Source organism: Cibotium barometz, chromosome 29, assembly GCF_041138505.1.
Source record: "Cibotium barometz isolate CiBa-2024 chromosome 29, ASM4113850v1, whole genome shotgun sequence".
NCBI classification, from domain to species: Eukaryota; Viridiplantae; Streptophyta; class Polypodiopsida; order Cyatheales; family Cibotiaceae; genus Cibotium; species Cibotium barometz.
Genome location: NC_141074.1, coordinates 1,110,927 through 1,130,453, shown reverse-complemented (window position 1 = coordinate 1,130,453; position 19,527 = coordinate 1,110,927).

The following is a 19,527-nucleotide window of genomic DNA, read 5'->3' as shown; positions in this document are numbered from 1 at the left end:
TAGTGTCCTCATAGGACCACATACATCACTATGTATAAGTTATAATTTTTGGATAGCTCTAACTAAACCATCTTTCGGAAATGATGCCTGTGCTGCATTTTTACAAGAATACAGCCCCACAAACATGTTTGATAGGGGCTTCAAGATGTGGTAGCTTAGATAACATATGTTTATACAAATGCATCAAACTACCAAAGTTTACATGACCAAAGCATGCATGCCACAACTTAGCATTACCCATTGCCTTTGTGGAAGAAAATGTACATATAACATGCCTTTGTCTTTTATATGCATCTAGTCTGTAAAGGCCATAATACAAAGTACTAGAAGAAACAATTGTCTTACCGTCACTGTGGTCATGAACAATATATCTGTCATCTTCAACTTGAACCACTAAGCTAGCCTTAGCAACAGAAGAGACAAATCACAAGTTCTTCTTGATCCCTGTTACATATAATACATCTGATGTTAACTACATATTGGTTAACACATTCCTACGACAATTATGTTTGCACACTTATGTAATGGGTGTCGGCACTATATATTGTAAATCTCGTCATTTGTTAAGGGAAACACCCTAAAGACGCTCCCAAGTATTGAGATTCGATGGACAGACAAGAGGATCTTGTTCAGTTGGCCAAACCATAGAGAAAAGCCTTGCAAATATGTTTGGGCACCTCGAGTCACTTACTCCTGGGTGGCCTAGTGGGAAAAGGCTTGGAACTATAAAAGCCAATTTCTTTTGTTTGTAACGCATTCTCCCATTTATGCAATAGAAGTGGAGTGCTCTCCCTCTCCCTCTCTCTTGAACTCTAATCTAGCATGTGTGGTGTGCTTAGGACTAGGGTTTAGTGCTAATCACTTATTTCCTCTTGCTTCCTCTCTCTCTCTCTCTCTCTCTTTCTCTCTTTAAGGGTGATTAGTGCTAATCACTTTTTTCCTCTTGCTTCCTCTCTCTCTCTCTCTCTCTCTCTCTCTCTCTCTCTCTCTCTCTCTCTCTCTCTCTGGAGTGATTAGGCTAACCAACGGGATCCTCCTGCGCAAAGATCCCACATGATCTTTACAACGAGAGAGCTTGTATCACCCGCCGTTGGATTAGAGCAACCGCCTTGGTGTGTCAACGAGTGCGGGAGGACGGCGGTGATGAGCAGCTATACGATGGAGCTCTTGAGCCTTACTCGAGCTCGATGGATAGGCAACTTCCCATGACACGTTAGGGTAGGGTTCCCTTAACATCTTTGGTGCCACTGCAAGGAAGCGCCAATCTGCTTCTTGTCTCTATATTCCATCTTTGATTCGAATCCGATGGAGCCTCAATAGCCTGGTGCCAGGTAAGCTCTTTAGCATGCGATTTTTTGATTTTTTGATGTTTTCTTGGTTGTTTTTGATGTTTTTGTTGTGATTCATGTCTAGATTTGTGTTTAGAGTAGGATTACTTGTTTGAGTGTGAAAAAACTCAAGATTTGGGTGATTAGAGAGCCTAGTCAAGAGGGTTTTACTTAAACCTAGACCAATTTTCTTAATTTTTAGTTTAATCTTGTTTCTTTTGCTTTATTCCTTTACATAGGTAGGTTGGCATTGTTAGATAAAACACTAATCCATCAAAAAACCCTAACAAACTATAAACTATCTCTTAGTTTTCACTAATTATCACTAATCTATTGGTTAGTGTGATTAGTGGACTTAAAGAGAGTAAAAAACCAAAACATTGAGCCTAATTGCTTGTAATTAGACTAATTGGAGTGGCATTAGTGTTCTAAACACTTGGCTTGACCCAAATCAATGTTTGGTGCTTTTGGTCGACCTCCCCGACTCACTAGGGTTGTTTTTACACGCATAAAATGCCTTAAAAGACCACTTTTAACCTTAAGGGCACCGTTCATGTGCAGGGCAAAAGTGAGCTAAAACTTCTATTTTGGGCTCGCGCGCGCGTACCATCGAAGCTTTTCTAATCTTCCTTGCGTACCATGGACACCTTTCGGTCATGGTTGCATGCCCTCAATGCTCCCATTCCATTTGACAACACCCTGGCCCCGATTGCACATTGCCAACGGTGTATGGCCGTACCATTCCCCAAAAAAAGGGAAAAAAAATCTAAAATTTAAAATTCCCAAATCTTTAGAGGTGCTTTGAGTCTACCTCCCTGACTCACTAAGGTCACTTTTACACACAGAAAATGGCTCAAAATACCACTTTTAACCTTAAGGCACCTGCATTCACTCGTAAAGCAAAAGTGAGCTAAAACTCCTATTTCGGGCCCGCGCGTGCATTGTTGAAGCTTTTCTAAGCTTCTCTGCACACCATGGACACCTTTCGGTCATGGTTTCATGCCCCCGATTCCCCCATTCCATTTGGTAACACCCCGGCCCCCATTGCATATTCCCATGGTGAATGGCCGTACCATTCCTGAAAAAATAAATTTAAAAAAAATTAAAATTTTTAAAATTCCCGAGTCTTTAGAGGTGCTTTTGGTCTACCTCTACGACTCACTAGGGTTGTTTTTACATGTATAAAACACCTTAAAAGACCACTTTTAACCTTAAAGGTACGTTCATGCGCACAAGGTAAAAGTGAGCTAAAACTCGTATTTCGGATCCACGCATGTACCATTGAAGCTTTTCTAAGCTTCCCCGCACACCATGGACGCCTTTCAGTCATGGTTGCATGCCCCCAATGTCCCCATTACATTCGGCGGCACCTCGGCTGCCATTGCACATTCCCACATGTGGTCACCAAGCCACACACATTTGGATGTGTGAGGGCGAAACAATTTTTTAAGAGCCCTCATCTAGTGGGGCCTTTCCTCCATACATGCACCCCAGCGTGGATAGATGCCCCGCGTACACTCACACACCTTCTACTCTATCCACCATGGATTTATTCCCACCCCCACCCTTGCATCACCTCCCCTTACGCCACAACTTGACATTCCAAGCTTAGCACAAGCTCTAGGAAGGGGAGTGTCACAACACTTGCACCCATAAACATCACATACAAAACCTACCTATGTGGGTGAAAATTTTTAAACTTTTATCGAAATTCCATGGAGTTGGAAACCCCATATACCACATTGAGGTCTTTAACCAAATCTGTCTCAGGCATTTCAAATTTTTGACGATTCAACCAAAGTCCATCTCCTTGGACTCATGCAATGGTTCCAATCCTTGGACCCTCAGCCTCAGCACAAAGGTACTTTCAAAGTAGTGAGAGAGGCCTTTATTCTAGGCTTTGCACCCCTATCGGCCCAAATGGAGCCCCATTATCCAACTGTTCCAATTGGAACAAAAACCTAAGGAAATATTATACGACTATATAGCACACATTAAGTACCTTGATTCACGTCACGAAGATAGGAAAAAATTGAGTGACAAGTACTTAATGAACCATTTCCTCTTGGGGTTGCATAATCCAAGGCTACACGACCACATGTTTGTCAAGGACCCCTCCACCTTTGATTAGGCAAGCAACGAATGGGTGATCTTTCTCAATGACAACATGCAAGAAAGCTATTCCACACAATTGGCCACTGCGCCAATGCCAAGCTAAAGCTCATTTGTAACATTACCTTCCTCTCCTCCCCAAGCCCCAAGCCTGACTAGTGGCACCACCCTAAAATAACCACTCACACACACAGCGTCACCACAACCTTATCCAAGTACCCATCTTTCCATTCCAACCATTGCCTCTTCAGGCAAATCCTATTTCTCATGGAAAGATTCAAACCGGGTCCATTGCTAAACCTGTGGAGCCCGCGCACTCCACCCATCCCTAAGGCACCCTTAACACCTCATCTCCCTTTGTCGGCGTCTCACATGGACCCTAAACCACTTGTTCACACTATCAGTGCACCTTCAAGGAAACCACCTCTTCTGTGTTTCCTCTACCATGGACCTTATAGAGTGGCTGAATGCCCTCAAAAGAAACGTATGCAAATGCAACGACAATGTCACGGGTGGCTATGGAATTGACCACATTACTATAAGGATTGCCCTTTGCAATCAGTTTCTCAATCCACAGTCGAAGGCATTCCATCCCTCAACGTGTTGAGCATTCAACATGGGAAGATTTTGATTATCCCATTGAATGTCATCACACGGTTGTAGGCCAAGCTAAAGAAGGCCACATCCTAAAAGAAACAACGCTCACGTTGGCCATGGAGAAGATCGGGTTAGCTTCCGCACTGGCTCAACAATGACCACATTATCCTCCTCTGGGAGCAACGATCGTGCTGAGCTGCCACTCCCCCATGCAGCCCAGCAAAAACTCACCAAATGGGAAAAATGGCTAGCCAGATATCCCAATGCCATCCTTGAGAAGAAACCTCTTCAGGAGACCTAAGCACTGGTAGAGAAATGCCAGGCTTAGCTTCAATGCCTATTCCACAAATGACTAAGCCCAAATCCCACGTTCACATCGAACAACTCGATATGAATAGTGACACAAAGTATGATAGCAACTCATGAGGTTTGCACACCAAATTTGCTGAAATGTTTTATCCTCCTACGACAACCGAATCTCAACCTCCACACCAGTCAAATAAGGACCAAATTAAACTTCCATATACTATTGCTGGTCCACCCTATGATCAAGGCCCCACCCCTCTAGAAGCTCCTACTCATCAACGCGACTGGCTATCCTCTCTGCCTTCCTTTCCTCCCAAATCCAAATGCCCATTGGAACCTTGTTAAAAGGTAGTCCAAATTTATGGAATGACCTTTGGGATTAGATGGAACACAAACTACATGCTTCTATGGAGAAGGACGCTACCTCAAATTCCTTGGGATGAATCTGAGCTAACCATCCTGACCTACTCCATCACCACAACCCATAGCCCAACCACCAAAATTTTGCGTAAATGTGCTGGGCCACTACTTTGAGGTGATGACACCAACGCAACCTTTTCCATTTCCTATAATGGGCATGTGGTCAAAGGAATCCTAGATGGAGGTGTTGGCATAAGCATCCTCACACAAACATGTTGGGAAAACTGGGGCCAACCATACCTTACTCCCACCAAATTGGTGAGATTAAGCTTGCGTACGGGAAATCTGCAAAACCCTTGGGCATAGCGCATAACCTCAAGGTAAAAGTCTCTGACATGACATTCCACCTCACATTTGTGGTCATGGACTTTTGTAATGCTTCCTATGACAGCATCTTGGTGGGTAGATCCTTCATGCGCCAAACACAACTAATCCATAATTGGGATACGCATCATGTCTACCTCCGCAAAGGGTCTCAAATGCTTAAGGCCAATTTATATATGTGGCACTCACATCCCATGGCCAAAGCTCCCTTTGCTGAAGACTCTATAACCACCACTAGGAGCAATGATCTCTTGGTTTACGATGCTTGTCATCAAGCCCTTGATGACGTGCAGGTGCCATGCACGGTCACTTCTGTCAATAGTGATGAAGTCAACCATGATTGGCTTAAAATCGTTGCTACACTTGACACCCTCCTAAGTCGCAAACTCGGCACACAATTTGTGATCCCAAATGGCGAGACCCTCCATGAGCCCTACAAAGCCATTTCCTTGCTTAATACCCTTAGTGTAAGTATATCTCCCCAACTTGAAACAACCACCCTTGGGGTTTGGATAGATTTTCCCTTTGGCAAAAATATGCAGAAGCGAAAGTGTGCCTTGCTGTCACCCACAGTTAGCCACAATCTTTTCCGTGGGAAATATGGGTCTCTTTGGGAAAACCATCTCTTAAAACTGCCCATGCCAAAATTCAGTTGCCTAGTGGAAACTGTACATAAAGCTTTGGGTCCTTTACACAAACTGTACATACTATATCTAACCCATTGGCTTGTAAGTTCTATGTGGTTCCCATAGGTGAGCTAAAAGAAGCAGTCATCCTCGGAGGAAGGTGCGTCCAAAATGCTACAAGTACAATAAACTATGCTGACAATACAGCTACCCTCAAGCTTCCCCCCACAAGCTTCCCCCCAGGGCAAGGTAACAATGATCCTCTGGGGGGACGGGGAGTGTATTAAATTTGATCCTCTACCCCCACCAAATTGAATTCCACAAAGGGTATTCTCATACCCCCCACACTAACTCTTAAGTCTTCCACTGCCTTTGAACTCCCACCAGAACTCAACCCACCAAGAATATGGATTGTACTCCCGACCGCAAATGGTCTCCAATGGTGGTAAGCCCACATATATCCTATGGTCCACACCAATCTCATCTTCTTGGAGGTGTGTAAAGCTCTTGGAAAACCCACACTAACAAAAGAAGACACTTACATTAAAATATCACATGAAATGCATCTAATGAGTGGGGTATTTCATTCCTAAAATTTCTATTGGAAATAACCAATTGGAGTGCAGGTTTCATGTCATTGATGCAGGGGCACTCCAAGGCCAAATTATCATTGGAAAGGAGTGGATTAATGCCACTCACTACCAAATCAATTGGCACAAAAAAATGGCCACCATGGAAATCAATGGCCAAAAGGCTACAATCCTCTTGTGTCCCCAAGAGGAAATCATACACACCCCCTCGCTCCCAAGACTGCCCTTCCCCCTCATGCCCCATCCTCATCACCGTCGACAGTCTCCTATGTGCCCACACCCCATGCCTCACGAAAGCTGGTCAATCGGCCACCAATGTCAACACCATCCACCAATGACAATCAAGCCTTGTCGTCGACATTGCCCCTCACCTCTACACCCTCGACCACCCACACTGATAATCAATGGTGGGTGCCCAAGAATCTTCTTGCTGCTCAGGGATTCTACGAGGGCTACAGAGAACTATGGATCCCTAAATGGCCATCTCCACCACCCAAGCACAAGAAGCCAACTAAGCCAACAAATACCAATCGTAAGCCAAAGCTTTAACGTTGGCTTTGTCCCCAACCGCCTGTTGCTACAAGCACAAGGCTACTATGAAGGCAACACTCACCTTTGGCTACCCAAGCATGCCGCCTGTGCTCGTCCACCACAACAAATCCCTGAGAATTCACGACAAAAGGCCCCACATTCACCGGTTAGGTAATTCCAAGCCCAATGAAGCCAACAACACTGGGTGCCTACAACTGTCCTTAAAGATCAAGTATTCTGTGAAGGCAACACATAACTATGGCTTCCAAAGCCACCATCACAAGGCCCTCCTCTGTGTCAACAAAACCACATCATAGCTTAAAGCCTCATCGACAAAAAAGCTAGAAGCCTTGACAACCACGAACCTTCATCACTTGGCAGCGTTGGGTGCCCAAATGTCTCTTAGAAGCCCAAGGCTTTCATGATAGCAATTCTATCATTTGTCTCCTAAGGCATACCCCTCAGCAGTTTTCCCAAACCACACCCACCACGCCAGTACCTGTCCAATTGACAATGATGGTTTGGCAACCAATGGGAAGGCAAGTCCCCTCCTCCTTGTTAAAATCCTACGGATTTGCCCACACCCAACCCATGGGCACTCAAAATCTCAATTTGCCCACACCTTTTCCCCAATGCAGCCTCCCACACAAATCTCCACCCCGCCCCTCGACTTCGTCACCAAACCAAGGGGCAGTGCTACAAATAGTTGAGCTTATCCAACCACTCAAAGCTAAAATCAGAGGTAAGCTCACACATCTCGCCAAATGGACTACTCATCAGGACAAAACCCTCTTTAGGGGTACTGACCAATAAACACATATTTTAAAAAAAAGTCCCTAGGTGATTAGGACCACAGGCACACCTTTTTCCCTCACCTATGCACAACACCTGCAAATATCACTTGGCTTTGTCCTATGCGCACACACCGCATGAAGCCTCATCATACAACCATCTAGGTATCTCTGGATGGGGGGACCATGGTGGGCGGCGCAAGCCTGGTCAATGGTACGACCCATCGTCTGGATCTTCTTAATCACTCCATCTTCACCTGTTTTACTATGCTTCATGCCTAATCAATCCTACCCTTAACTTCTTCTTCGGCTCCATATGTATGGATCCTTGCCCATCGACTACCAATCCTCTCAACATAGGATCCCAGAGCTCCAATGACAGAAGAAGACAAAGCATAAAAAGAATTAGAGAGAATACTGCAACCTGATGAGTTAACTATTGAAATGCAAGCAAGAGTGGGCTATGGTGGATTAAATGCAAAGATCAATATGATTAGAAGGTGATTAGATGATGATTAAGATGATATTAGTGAGCAATTAATCTAATAGGATAATGTAGGCACGGATACTAAAAAACTAGCAATTTATAGGTTTTACATCCACAAGATGCCAAGCATCTAATCCCACTGATTTCTCCTTGATTTGTGTCACCTCCCCTATATCTGGGTGCACCTTTTCCTAGAATCTTTCCACACCCCTATATTCACTCATGCTACCCTTGATTCTCTTATCAGTAGATTCTTCTCACCTTTTCACTACTACCCACTTAATTACAGGCTCCCTTTTATAGTCTCTTGCTAAGGGCTTGTTCCCGCACACACCCATTCACTTGCATATTTCAACACCTCCCCTCAAGTGAATAATTCTAGCATGCTTTCCTCTTACTTGTTGGTAGCCCGTGACCTGTACCTCAAGTCCCAAACTCATAGTCCTTGTTGACACTCTCTCTCTATGTGTCCAAGGTTACTACAAGTGTCTATGACCTTGACTAAAATGGTCACACATACATCTACCACATGGCCTACATCATTGGTGGCTCAGAGATGGTTTTACTCTGTTGGGACAGGTTACATTGGGTTGTGGGGTTTCTCTCTTTTTCTCTCTCAGAAAAGATGTTCTAACTCCTCTACCTTAGGAGTTTGTCGATGTTGATCCTTCTTCATTTGGTTTGCTATAGCAATCTCTAGCCATGTGTCCTGGTTTCCCACAATTGTGGCAAGTGAAGGTCCTTCCTCCTCCCCTGCCTCTTCCTTGTCCTCATCCTTGTGCAAGGCCTCCTCGGGTGTAGAATGCGTTCTCCTCTCCAGTTGTTGGGTCCAACCCTTTCTTCTCTTTGACCTTGTTCTCTTCTAGTAGAGCTCCTTCTATCTCATATGCAGCTTCAAATCTAGTACATTCTTTAAGGTTGCCACAATGTTCTCATACTCTCCCTTGTCCACACTCTTCAGAAGCACTGCTAGTGCCTTGTCATCTTCTACTTTCTTTCTAATGGCCTGCCAATTGTTGCTTAATGCTTTTGTATTTATTCAAGTTTGTGGTTAGAGATTCACTTTCCTTCATGTCAAGTTTGTAGAATTGCATTAGCAGATTTATCTTTGAATTCTTTACTTGAGTGCCAAATAATTTGTTAAGTTCATCCCATGCATCTTTAGCTTGTTGTATTCCTACAATGTGGTGAATGATTTCATCATTTAAGCTAAGTGCAATGAGCCCTAATGCTTTCTCATTTCTTTTCTTCCACTCTTCCTTCCCATGCTCCTCTAGACATTCATCTCTTCCTTCAACTAGCCCCCACAGATTCTTCCTCATGAGCAAATACATGGTCTTTGTTTGCCATGTATGGAAATGCTCCCCGTTAAATTTAGCTATTTCTTATGTAGTGCTCATGATGATGTGAAGGGGGTCTTAAATCTTGATCCAATTCAAGATTCAAGGGCAATGTCTACCCTTTTATAACTCCAATCTCGTGTTAAATGATGATTACAACAGATTTACAAACATGAATACACTAAAAATTGCTTAAAGCCAAAGGTAATTGATTTGTACTGAATGGTTGGGATATCAAACCATCTTCGAATTGCAATCTAAAGTGATAGAGATCTTTATCAGATACCCAATGGTAAATTTGAACCATCAATTGTACCAAATGTAGTGATTAGTGCTAATTAATCATTGATTAATAAAATAATCTCCTATTTTATGTGCAAAAATAGAGTGTACGGGGAGGCTAGATCTGGTGCCTTAGGGTTCAAATCATATCAAATCCTTTCAAGAGCATTAATAGAAGTTAGTCTAGTAGAGAATCAAGCCAAGAAACAAAAGATTTGACCAAACATTGAATGCTTAATCTCTGTTTTACCAAAGTCACTCAATTTGATGCAGAGCTTGATTCCACTTCTCCTTGAAGAAATTTTGAAATCTAAGATCATAGGCTTGTAGAGCACCCTTGAAAACCTTTGGGGCCAAGAGGAATTAGCTTGATTCTCCTTGAGTGAGTGTAGATCTAAGATTTCCTCCAGAAAAAGGGCGTCGCGATGAATTCACGAAAATCAGCTCCATCCGACGGTGGTTTAACGAATTGACGTATGAGGCTGAAGTGTGGGGAAGCTGGCTAGGCTTGGATAAGAGGATTTAGTCTAATGTTAAGGATGGAGGGACATTAAGCCCCTCCACTAGCTGGGGGTATAGAGTATAGTTGAAAAAGACTTAAAAATGTGATTAACTCCTAATCATGATTAGCAAGGTAATTTATTGCTTAAAAACTAGATGAATACTAAGCTATGTCTCTCTGATACCATGTTGAAATGCAAGCAAGAGTGGGCTATGGTGGATCAATCCTACGATAACCTTGTAACTATGTTTAGGCGCCCCGGGTCACTTACTCCCGAGTGGCCTAGTTTGAAAAGGCTTGGAACTATAAAATCTAATTTTTCTTGTTTGAACCTCATTCTCCCATTTGTGCAATAGAAGTGGAGTGTTCTCTCTCTCCCTCTCTTTTTTTGCACCTCTAATCTAGCATGTGTGGTGTGCTTATTTATTAGGGTTAGAGTTTGGGAGTAATTAGTGCTAATCACTTGTTTCCCTCTTGCTTTCCTCACTGCTTTGTTGTGCTGCCATATATAGAGAAGTATGTACTTTCTTTTGGATTTCACGCTGTTGAGATGGAATTTAAGTTATTAGTTGCATGTGTTAGGTTTCTTATATTTTTTGTTTACTTTCTCAATTTCAGAGAGCACTGGTCTACTTGTTTAATTAATGTGGTGAAATGCCAGACAATTTTTATGAATAGCCTTCTCGGACTGCACGGACAGTCTAAATTGTAAGTCATTATAATCTATATCATTTCCTTCTTGCTTTCTAATAGCAGCAGTTGCATTGATTGAAACTCTATGTCCTGAATTGAAAAAGGATACAGAGTGGAAATTTCTCAACCAACCCGTTCCTATGCAAAAGGATTCGCATTCTTGTGGGGCTGGCGCGTATTCGCAAATTTTTGGAAGTTCCTCCTTTCCAAGTACACTAATTTTGACAACTGTGTAAGTTTCTTGTGTCACTGTAGTATAATTTCTCTATGTTCATTTTATGAGAGATCCCACATTATTCTAATTGACTTTTATGTTGTTTTGTAGTCTATTTGCTCAGACGAGTTCTGGCTGTGAAGTGTGTGGGGCAAAGGCAATAAAAATTATCCTCAATAATGCAGTTACGCCTGATGACCCTAACTCGCCACTTCCACCAGTTGTTGTTTTGGCACTAGTGCATCAAAGAAGAGAGAAAAGATGTCGTTTCATTCCCCTATTAAGCATTTCAGCTTTAAACAAGGAGTCCCTCAGAAGGGAAGCAAGGGCAAGGCAAAGAGAAAGCTTCCATTTGTAGGCAAGGCCAAGGACAAGGCAGGCAAGGTGCCAACAAAGAAGACAGAGGAGGAGGCCAAGGTGCCGAAGGCTGAGTCAAAGGAGGAGGCCAAGGTGCCGAAGGCTGAGTCAAAGGAGCAGGCCAAGGCCGAGTCTACAGAGCCCGAAACCGCTTAGAGGCATTTTGTATATGTCCAGAGACAACGTTGTAAAGATTCTATATTTTTATTAAGCTTGGCTCATTTTTGTATAAACATTCTATATTTTTATTGAGCCCTACTCACTTTTGTATTTTGTGAGTATTTTTGTGAGTATTGTGCTTTGCCATAATAAAATAGATTGTTGAGAATTTTTATTCTCATAACTTATCTTTGGTTAAAACTGAATTTTAAAGACATTTGCTTCAAAAATCGTTATGAGTACTTTGTAGAGTAGACACATGTTCATGTAGAAATTAAGTTCATCACATTAGTCATTGCTAAGATACAATAGTTCAGTTAACCCACCGTCCTGCTTTGGCACCAAATAGGAGTGCCGATAAAAGAAGACATTTTCCTTAAGAAGTTCTGCACTTGTTTTACAAGAAAACATTGCCTAACCAATGTCTGCATGATGCAATTCTTGAAATGTTCTGGTAAGGCTTTCCAATAGCTGCTCCTCTACCATGTTTGAAGGAAAAATATCTGCAAACAAGAAATAAGTTGACATAGATTGAAACATCTCTATCAGAAAATCTCACATGCCCCTTTCTACCTACGATACTTATAATTGTATAGAAATCGAGTTTGTTAGCGAAGATGGATATCTCGTACTATGTAAACATGTTGTACTGTGGCCACTAGTTTTCCATTGCTTGCCTTCTTGAAGCCTTGTAAATGACCTTTCCAATGGTGCTCCAATATATTTCGCCATCGAACTCAGTGAGGCCCGATTACAACAAGCTGTAGATAAACCCAAGCGCTCTTATGAAATGCCTCTCCCACCCAAGCACGATCATCGTCCTTCTTGTTGTGCAAGGATATTTCCTCAATCTCTTCTTTTGGTCTTCGTGGTACGGCCATATCTTCTTGGAAGCTAGAGTAGAAAGGTTAGGGTTAGAGTTTAAAAAAAAGGAAAGAAATGTGCAGACTAGGGTTTTACGGGAGCCTTGAAGATGAAAGAGATGGAGCTCCGAGAAGGGAGGGAGATTAAGATGGGGGAGAAAGTTTAGGGTTTCGGGCTTTGATGGTTTCATTAGGGTTGGGCAAATGAGATAGAGATGGAAGAGAAAGGGAGGAAGAGTTTAATTTAGACGTTCAAGAGAGAAAGCAGACTTGAAAATTAAAATTTTTTTATAAATTTGAGACGGGTTTTTGGGAGAAAATGTGAGTTTTGGGGGGATCTCGAAAATTTCAAAATTTTAAGGATTTTTTGAGCCACGAAAATGGTGGGACCATACCTACCCTAAACCCCCTATTTTTTTAAAAGGACAAGTGTAATTATTAGTACTGAAAGCCTAGTCCCCCTCCTTATAGCCTAGTCTCCCTCCCTATATTTAAAGGAGACCAAATGTTTATAATTCTCTATTCCTATTGGTCTGTTGCTAATTACTTTCATTAGTATAAAACGCCCAAAATATGTCCAAATGCCTCCTAATGCTTGCTAACATGGAGGAACACACACATGCTTCTACACATATATCCATGGAGTACACATGAGCATAGAGCACGATACATAGATCAACAACAAGATAAAAGACACAAGCATAACAACATAACATCATAATTCCATATCCATGTATCACATATTGTGTGTACAAGAATCATGTGTAAGAATGATATCCATACAATACTTATGTCATATCATATCATGTCTTATCCTGCCCAGTTTGCATACAAGAGGGGCTTTATAGCCATCCAACCATGTGACTCTTAGGATACCCATGTGACTCTTAGGATGCTCGTAAGCCAGTGAGTGTAGGGACCTTAGTGAGCCTTTATATCCAGACCTCATGCCTTCTCAGTGAGCTTTCCCCTCTGGCTTTCATGCCTCTATATTTAGAACCTATAGGCGATTCAGTAGGGATCTTTAGATGGGCTTCCTCCGGTCATCGTGCCTTCTCACAAGGTCTTACATATGACTCGGTAGTATCCTCAGAGCAAGACTCTTTCTCTTGCCCTCATGCCCTCATTTTTTCAATATTAATATCGGTCGGTCATGCCGTGTCACTTACAGGTGACTCGGTGTAGTATCCCAGCTAAGCGTCTCCTTGACCCTCAGTCAGGACCTCACTATAGGCTTCCTCTAAACCTCATGCCTTCTCATGGACTTATAGGCATCTTGGTAGTATCCCAACTAAGCGTCTCCTCAACCTGGTTGGGACCTTGCTGGGCTTCTTCCATACCTTATGCCTTCTCACGGACTTACAAGAGTCTCGGTAGTATCCCAGCTACGTGTCTCCTCGACCTTCTCATGCTTCATTCTTTCAATATTATTATCATTTTTCCATTGACACCATATTTCAAGACAATACTTCAACAATTGATGTAATTATATTGTTCCATTACTTCGTCAAATAGTCCACCTCGAGTTTCCCACGGAGGTGAAGGATGTGTTCCATGTACTCCATGCGGTAGGCATAGATAAGTTAGATTATCAAAAGCCAACATGTGATATGCCATATGTGTGCTTCTTTTTCTCACCATTTTTTATGCTTGATTTGATCTAAGCCCCGGTAACTAGTGCACCACACTAGCGCAAGACTAAGTGTGCTCCCAACAAGTAGAGCTTGGTGCAATACCAAGGTTCTTTCCATTCACACACAAGGCTGCTTGATTTTAACTTTAGTATTTATTTTAGAAAAAGAAAACCTCTTGCTTATGTGTATTTCCTGTGCATGGAAAGGCATTATTCCAAGGTGTCCAAGGAGTCTTAATAACTATGCATTATTCCAAGGTGCCCAAGGAGTCTTAATAGCTATATCATGCTTAATGACATGAGGGTCATCATCGAGTAGCCCATGTGCATCATCAGCCATGGCTACTTCTACATCAAAGAACACATCACCATCATCCTCAACTATGTGAACGGATAGCATCAAGTGGTGGGGAGAGGTAGATAACCATAGAACTTGTGAGAAGATGACATTTTGAATTGTTGAGAGAGTGCATGAAAATTTAGATAGAACCATACATTGCTTATGCATAGTTGCCTGCAATAAGAGCATATTGTTAAGAACTTTTGTCGTGTCAATAGTCGAGAGGATCACGGAGTTTGCAGCAATTTTGTGCCAAATAGACGTGTGATGTGTGTGTGTTGAGAGAGAGAGAGAGAGAGAAAGAGAGAGAGAGAGTTTGCAGCAATTTTGTGCCAAATAGACGTGTGATGTGTGTGTTGAGAGAGAGAGAGAGAGAAAGAGAGAGAGAGTGTGTGTGTTGCTTCTCCTCGTGGCTGCTATGTGCGCCATTTGTTGTGTACTTTTGGGCTGAGAATCTGTGGCCTCGATGCTGTTTAGAAAAGAAAAGGGATCTTAATCAATGGTGCTGGAGAAGCCAGCGGCATCAGCTTTTTCCCACAGATGCATCTGACTTTGAGATATGTTGAAGAGATCGATGTTCACAACGGAAGATGCCGGAAATGGATCCACATTTGTGGTGGTGGTTCAGGGGCAGCAGCAAACTCGGTTGCTTCAATCTCTGATTCTCCTTCATTTTCTTCATCACCCTCCTCCTCAATTTTTTCATCCCCTTCGCTTTCCTCTTTGTGGCTTAAATCTTCCTCCTCCTCCTCCTCCTCTGCTGCATCATGAGAAGTTCCTGCGGGTTGATCTGGGAGAGGGGCAGTGCCAACATGGCAAAGTAGTCATCATCGTCCTCGCAATCGGCCCAGGACGTCATAGACACAAGTGTCGACGTCCAGATCTGAGGCACAGGCTACGCTTCCTTTTGCTATGTGAGGTGAAAAATGATGCAGAGTCTTTAGAATCCCCCTTCTCCTTGTATAATCTCTTCTTGTTCGACCTCTTGCAGCGGCTCTGGAGGGCTGAGAAGAAGAGGCTGGAGTAACCTTCGTTGATGGGTGTTGTATCTGCCGTTAGTGTCGCTCTGCCGTCCTGAAGATCTGGTCTTGACCTTTTGGAAGAGCTGGCTCCTAGGATCAGCTGTGAATGACTTGATGTTGACATTGACCTCCCCAATGAGCCGGTGGTGGCAGGGAGGTTCATGCTCTATCCTAGAGCATGGTGATCCATAAGCAAAGGAGCCGTTGTAGTCAGCAGTCGTGGAACCCCACACCCATAGATTTCAGATGCACAAATCAACCTAGTCCACATTTAATTTAACTTATATAATAACTTCTTCCACCTATTACAATGAACAAACTTCTATCACCAATTTGGGAACTTCTTGAATAATCAAAATTTTTCATCATGCTATATATCATTGAAAAGGTCTTGATGAGTAGGTTCCAAATGTGCAATCTCTGTCAACTTTTGATTTGAAAAAATTCATTCATGAGCCTATTTTTCTAGAGAGAGGAAGCGTGGAAATCCTTAAGGGGAAAACATGAGAGTCCATACTTTGCCTAATACCTTGAGTACGAGACGGGCACATTAGCAAGATGTAAGGCTAGATGCCCAAGGAGCTATGCAAGAAGCGACCAACGTTAATGTCAATGAGGGAATGCATCAAGAGACTAATGTCAATGTCAATGAGAGAATACATCAAGAGGCTAATTCTTTGCAAATGCATAAGGTTGGCGGGGACATGAACATGAATACCATGATGTTCTTCATGCAAAACATGCTTAATAGAATGGATACAAATTTCCAACTCATAGTGAACAAGTCCAATGACTCGGTCAAGAAGAATCATTGTGGATTATCTAGCTTGAAACAAGAACTTATGGTGAACCAATGTTGCATGCATATGCACCAATCACATTGCAAGCCAATCTACCACAAGTTTGTAAGCCTTTTGTGGATTTAACACATGCTAATGCATCGCACACTTCTCAAGCTTAGTATACATCATGGTGATCGAAGTCATGGTTCTATGTCTGGTGTCTCTTTAATGTCTGGTGTCTCTTTAATGCAAGGAAGGAATTTGGACAAGGGTAAAAGTATGGATGTAAATGAGAGGACTCCAGAAATATTTGTCATGATGTATGAACTTGTGAATTCAAGTTTGCTAGAACCAAAGAAATTGGAAGCTTTCCTAGAGTATATAGTCTCTTCTCAAGTGAGTGGTAGTTATGGTTCAAAAGTGGAGAGCCATTTTAACAAGCTTTGTTTGTGTTTGATGGTGAAGGAGTCACTTACACGAGACTCAAGGATTGGATTCGTAATTGGTATGCTTACTTCCATGCCTTTCCTTTTGTGATGGCAAGCTTGACAGAGTGAAGAAAGTGACTTCACATTTCACAGAAAAAATTACATCTTGGTGGCTAAAAAGAATGCACAACCATGAGTGGGATTGGGAGAGTTTGTAGATTTTGATTTTGAGCTTTAGAAGACCATGTTTGGAGGATTTCTTTGATCCAGCAGGTACCAAATCTGCTGCTTCTTGCAAATTTGCTTGGTGCAGGTGTCTTTCCTCATGCAGATCTAGTATCCTCTTGGCGCCGTCTGTGGGATCTAGTGCCCTTGAGCCTCTACTTTGTAGGTGTTTCTTGCTTGAGAGTGGACTGCCATAGCTCCTCTTCTACCCACAGATTTGGCTTGCACGTGACAGTGGATTTCTCCTGCAGTTATTGCATGTTTACAGGTGGTGTGCCAGGCACACACACATGCATTTTTGTGAGCATTTGCTACATGTATGCTAACACACATGCATTTTTGTGAGCATTTGCTACATGTATGCTACTGTGGGTTATGCTAGCTCTTTGTGAGCTATAGTCATTGTATACACATTGTGTGGTCTCTACATTAGCTCCTCTTTCGGCAGCGAGTTGAGCATTCTCTTTTCGTGACCGCACACTACTTTGAGTCTTCATCTACGAGCAAAGATTTCTCGTCCGGTGGGAGCTCCCTTCGAGTCCAGCAGTTGCAGGTCTTTTCTACAACATTGGTTGCATCTTTTGGTTGCTCTTGGTGCCATGTTTTGGCATAGAGCGTGATATGCATTTGGGACTTGATTTTGATGCTCAATGATAGTTTGGCTTGCATGCCACATGCCTACAGTGCCTACAGTCTATGCGTTGACAGAGACAGTGATTTGTGGGTCAATTCACTTATGCATTGTGAGCTTTGAGCTCAGGTGGGAGATTATGCTTCAATGACATACAGATTCACTTGACAGTTATCTTGTACTTGGTTGCATTTGCTTACTTGCCGTGTTGGCATTGTGTTTCTGACTTTGTTTTGGGCTTGCCGTTTTGTATACGTGAGCTGGGATAGCTCTTACAGAATTGTGGTTGCCCATTATGTATGATCATTGTGGATATGTACTTTTTATGGTCAGATTTCTTTGCAGCCTTGTGTGAGGATCGTTGTGAGAGGTTTTATTGAGCTGGTGGCTGGTGATACAGGTGTGGAGCGATCCCTCGAGCACCCCCTCTGCATCGACTATATGTATGGACATGAGGTCTCAGCACTGACTTGCTGTGGACAGTGTTGCTTTATGCATTAGCCTTATTGGATAGTCTAGCATTATTTTATGCGTGATTTTGATCACTTTCTATTGGCTGGTTTTTTGGTATTTTGGACTATTTACAACCGTTATGCTGTCGAAATTCTGCCAGAATTTGTAGCTTTTTCATGCCTTGATATGCCATTGATATTCTCTCAGTATTTGCATTGATTAGACAGTCTATTTTGGCCGTTTGCTTTTGGTTCATAAGCCACTTTACAAAGAAGACTGCCGAAATTTTCTCAGTGATTTCGTGCATTATCTTGCTCTCATGGGGCGTCAAAGGACAAAGATGTCTATGACATAAAGAAGTTTGATGGTTTAAATTTCGCCTTGTGAAAAGAGTAGATACAAGATGTCTTAGTACAAAAGAAGCAAAGACTTCCCATTCGTTATGTAGCTAGGACAGAGCAGATGGATATGACACAGATTGAGTGGGATGAGCTAGATGCTATGGCACGGTCTACTATACGATTGCATCTTGCTGAGTCAGTCTATTTCACTATGTTGGAGTGTGAGACAACTTATGCAGTGTGGCAGAAGCTATGCAACACATATGAGAGAAACACTGCTAGTAGTAGCAATAAGGTGTTTCTGATGCGAAAGCTCTATGTTTTGCGGATGAAAGAGTCTGCTAGTGTTGCTGCACACTTGAATGAGTTTGACAGTCTGTTTGCCCAGATTAGAGCGCAGCAAATGAACATTGATGATGAGATGAAAGCAATTCATTTGCTTTGTTCACTCCCATTGTCATGGGATACGTTTTGTACTGCCATCAGTAATTCTGACTTTCCTCTGTGGAGCACTGCTTTCAGAAGAAGCTAGACGTAAGGCTATGGCTATGGGTTGCTAGACATTTTGGCCGGGCATGCTGCCCATGCCCATCACTAACTGGTCACTAACACTAAGTGTATAGATAACACTCGGTGAGCCACTCATGTATCATTATTCTATTAGCATACAATAGAGAAGAAGAGGGCATGGCTCTCCCTCGCACTCTGTGTCTACGCTCTTGCACTCTACTACTCTTGCATGCTTGCTCTCCGCCTCGCAGGTTTCTTCCGTTCCCTCGCTCCTTTCAATAAATGCATGGCATCTCTACATGAGGAAGTCCCTATCTAGGTATGCCAAGAAGATTGGTGCCTTTCCTTCTTTGATCCAGATATCAAGGAAAAGGAAAGTATAAATGGATTTGTGAAAAATCTAAACAAAGAATTCATATAGGTGGTCCAATGCATTATGGAAGGTGATGAAGACATTGCTCCCAATGATATATTGTTATTGGTGGGATTATTTTACATACCTACCTCATTTCTTAGTGGGCAATCAACAAGGCGTTCAATCCAAGTCTCTCATTGGAGACCATTACTTCCATGAAGACTCTTCAAGTGAAGATGACGATATTGATTGGGAATGCCAAGAGATTTCTATGTAGGCTGAAAA